Source organism: Otolemur garnettii, unplaced genomic scaffold, assembly GCF_000181295.1.
Source record: "Otolemur garnettii isolate 467f Iridium unplaced genomic scaffold, OtoGar3 scaffold00143, whole genome shotgun sequence".
Classification (NCBI taxonomy): Eukaryota; Metazoa; Chordata; class Mammalia; order Primates; family Galagidae; genus Otolemur; species Otolemur garnettii.
The window spans coordinates 4,580,174-4,584,241 of record NW_003852538.1 but is presented as its reverse complement, the minus strand read 5'-3'; the positions used below and the strand labels follow the sequence as shown (position 1 = coordinate 4,584,241).

The 4,068-nt window shown below is 36.6% G+C and overlaps 1 non-coding gene across 1 annotated transcript; it reads left to right on the top strand.

Moving 5' to 3' along the window:
- Positions 1 to 253: 253 nt before the first annotated feature.
- Positions 254 to 417, top strand: LOC111728190. Its single transcript, XR_002775566.1, has one exon. It is a non-coding gene; the product is annotated as a U1 spliceosomal RNA (small nuclear RNA).
- Positions 418 to 4,068: the final 3,651 nt, after the last annotated feature.

Sequence of the window (4,068 nt, the reverse complement as noted above, 5' to 3'; positions counted from 1 at the left end):
GAGTGGGAATGAAACCCTGATGCATAAAAACAAAACAAAACAAACAAACAAACAAACAAAAAAACAGTTGGGCACTGAGGCAAGTGCCTATAATCCCAGCAGTTTCTGGTGGCTGAGGCAGTGGGATGCCTACAGCCCCAGTCTGAGGTTGCAGTGAGCTATGACACCACTGCACTCTGCTCAGGTCATAGGGTGGGACTCTGTGTCTACAGGGAAAAAAAAAAAAGCAAGGAAATAAAAATCTTACAAATGAACACTTAACTGGCAGGGGAGATACCATGATTATGGAGGTGGTTTTCCCAGGGTGAGACTTGTCTATTGCACTCTGGATGTGCTGACCCTTGCAATTTCCCCAAACGTGGGAAACTCGACTGCATAATTTGTGGTAGTGGGGGACTGCATTCACACTCTCCCCTTTTAAAAATGAAAAAAAATCTTACAAATAGTAGATGTTTGTAGAAGATATTTACTAAATAATTTTGTCAATAGAATTACTGAGTTTTTAATATTATAAGTTTTTAGTATTTTTGAAACCAAAACCAAGTTTTCTTTCTTGAATGAATGTATTGGTCAATGATGATTGGGGTGACACAAAAAACTAGAAAAACCCTGACTGTATCCACCCTGAAGTCCGTGCTGAGGGAGTTGGGATGCTGCAACTAGGAAAATTGTTAGTCTTTAAAATCTGTCATGTGATACATTTTAGAGGTGAGATTCAAGTTGGAAACTGCCAAAAAATCCAGGAGTTTATATAATCCTTCTTAATATCACAGAAAGAGAAAGAGGGGAAAAAAAACCAAAATAGAAAGTAAGCATATCAAATTCAGTGAATTAGGAGAAAATAAGCTATTTTATATTTGTGGTATAAAGAGACAAAGTGAAACTTACAACAATAATGTAGAGTGTTACTAAGCTTTAAACCCTGACCAATTACAGACAGATTGGAAAATACAGTGCAATTTGTAATAAATCCTCGCAGCAATAAACACAAAATCAAGACAGGTAGGAGAAAAAGACATGAATGGAACAGTGCTTGGGATAATTTCCCTACCACATCTGATTGTTTCCTCACTTACCCAATATGAAAGATATGGAAGTTAATATAAGAACCACATTGGAGATATTTCTAATATGTTTTGCATATAATTATTGTCAGTTAACTCTTTATTCAAATTATGCCTTTATTTCATCAGGGTACAGTTCAATGATTTTCAATTAATCTTTTCATTATAAAGCACTTAGCTGAAGAAAATCTTTGTGTGATTTATTGATAGGCGGCTGAGTGTGATAGTAACCAATCAATAATAGACTTCTAGACTCTGGTTCCTGAAGTGGAATGGAGAGCTAAGTGACACTTCAGGCGCACTGCTAAAGACACCACACAAGGTCACCTTGGTTTGTTCCATGTTGCTTATGTGCACATTACTGGTACGCTACTATGATTGGCAATTTCTCTGAAAAACTTCAGAAACAGTAATTATATGCAGAAGTCCACAGCATCACAGCATACACATTTGCAGTCTAACAGATTCTTATATTAGGCAATTGAGAGTAACAGTCTTATCACTGAGGTGCATTAGAGATAGAGAGGCTTCCAGACTTGCCAACTGTTTTCAGCCCCATTTGCCATTTATAAAGACAGAACTATTACTATACATAATCCTTCCTGCCGGAAGATGCTTGTTCCTGTAAAGAATACTGCACTCTAAAGATAAGTGGCATTAATGTTACTCAGAAAAGCTGAAGCTTCAATATACTCTTGGGTACAATTAGGATTCTGTCATGTAAGTGCTAGACTGAATCTACTTAAACTGGTTTTCTATATCATGGGAGGTAAAAAGGTAATTATCAAAATGGATGTAAATGAAACATGCATTTTAGAAAATAGTTGAACCATTTACTCTTGAAGAGTAGATAAAGGCTGAAAAATTTCTCATCCAATTTACTCATCCACTGAAACTTTATTTCCAGAAGTAAGCAGAGATCATTCCATAAATATTTATTTATTAGATTTATAAAAGGTGGCCAGCTGAAACTGCAGAAGAATATTGAGACAGAAATTATTTAACTACAAATACCATCCTTACATCAGAGACATTTCTTCTATAGAAGTAGACTTTGAAAAAAACTCTAATGCTATCTGAGGAGGTACCATTGTAAGAGCAGAGACAATTTTTCAGACAAAATACACCAACTCTTGCTGCTGACCCATGTCACAGTGAAGTACTGAGAACAATAAACAGAAATATCCAGATTCTCTGGAGAAAGACAATGATATGCAAGTTCCTATTCTTATTTAAATTAGTAAATTACACACCTCATTATTGGGGGCATACACAGGAACATAATTATTCTGCGTTTGACATTTGAATTTCTCATTTATAGCCTCTATTTGATGCCTTATTAAAGAAACAAAACACTTTGTTTCTTAAAGGAGTAACAGGAAACCAGGAAGGATGCTGTCTTTCCCTTCCCTCTGCCTTCTTTCTGACCTCCCTAATAACTCCGTTATCTTGACCATCATCGGCATTATCATTACAAGCTAAAACATAAAATATGAGTGGATCATTGATCAATAAAATGATGTAAAAAGGAAACGTAAAAATCATAAGGTAATGCTACCATGCATTATGTTTTCAATATATTTGGAGTGCTTTAGGTAGAGGTTATTACACTCACTTTGTTTATAATACTCTTAAGGAGTGAGTGAAGTGAAACTAAGAGAGATGATGGAACTTGTCCACCAGTAGAGATCAATGTAGCAGTTGTCTGAGAGGGGGTATTAAATCCTAGCTCCCTAATTTCTTGCTGGGTGGTGGTTGATGGTTTGTTTAATCTCTGTGCTACAGAGTGTTTCCTAGACCAAGCTGAGTGATTCAGAGTGAAATTCTAAACTTTCCACCAACCCAGAGGTTTTCCCTCCATTAAATAACATATATTTAAAGCTCCTGAAAAAGAAAAAAAAAAAAAAAAAAAAACTTTTGTGGGCATGTATGTGTGATTTAGGATTTTTTCGGGGTATTCCTAAAAAATAAAAAGTGGCAGCAAGAACGGTGTTATTTTACACATGACTCAGGTTGAAATATTTTTACATTTCTGAACATTTTTTCTCAAGAGATAGGTATTTCTTATGACAGGTGTAGTGTCACTGGTTCCCTTAATCAAGCCAATTGCACAGTGCTGGCTGATGGTATAACATTGTGAATAAGAATATAGGCTCTAAAGTCACACTGCTTGGATTTAGAACCTGGATGTGACATTTATTTAATATATGACCTTGAGTAAACTAATTAACTTGTTGTTTTTTGGTTTCTTCATTTGTAAAATGGTTCTAAAAAGGTTCTAAAAATTGCACCTATGTTCCAGGATTGGTATAAGTATTAAATTAGTAGACATATGAAAAGTTGTCATGTTTGGCCTGTTTAGGTGGTCAGCTTCCCTGGGTGCAACATTTCCCCTTTAGTCTGATGATGCTCAGGCCGTTCATTCTTGATATGTTCTTACAAGACAGAAAGTCCAAGTAGGCAGTGGCTGGGGCCAGATACAGTGAGGACTGGGATGACCATCTGACCTGGGGAGTCTCCTGCTGGAGGCCATTTTCAGGGCTTGGGTGGTCCTTCTCTTTCTTTTACCTATATTTAGTTCAGGTTAGTTACCAGGTGTTTCTTTGATAAAGGAAGTTTAAGCTATCCTTGTTAGGGTAAAAATTGCATGTGTGTTAAGGTGGTCTTGCCTTCTAGAGATCCCTGGCCCAGGTTAGAGATCCACAGACCAAGTGGCCTCATCCTGCTGAGTGAGTATAGTGTCAACTGTGAGATGTCTGAGTGAGTTTTATGGCCATCATTAATCTTTAAGCGATGACATGTCTCTTACAGCAGGAGACAAAAGTATTCAATACTGATTGGTACATGGTGAGTGCTATATATATGTTTTCTATTTTCATTATTGCAAAATCTCTCCTCAGGGGTGATGGAGAAGTGATGTTACCCTAGGAGCATCATGCAATTTGTAATATGTTTCATCAAACAAAGCTGCCATAGAACATGGCCAGATTTGAGATTCTTTCTA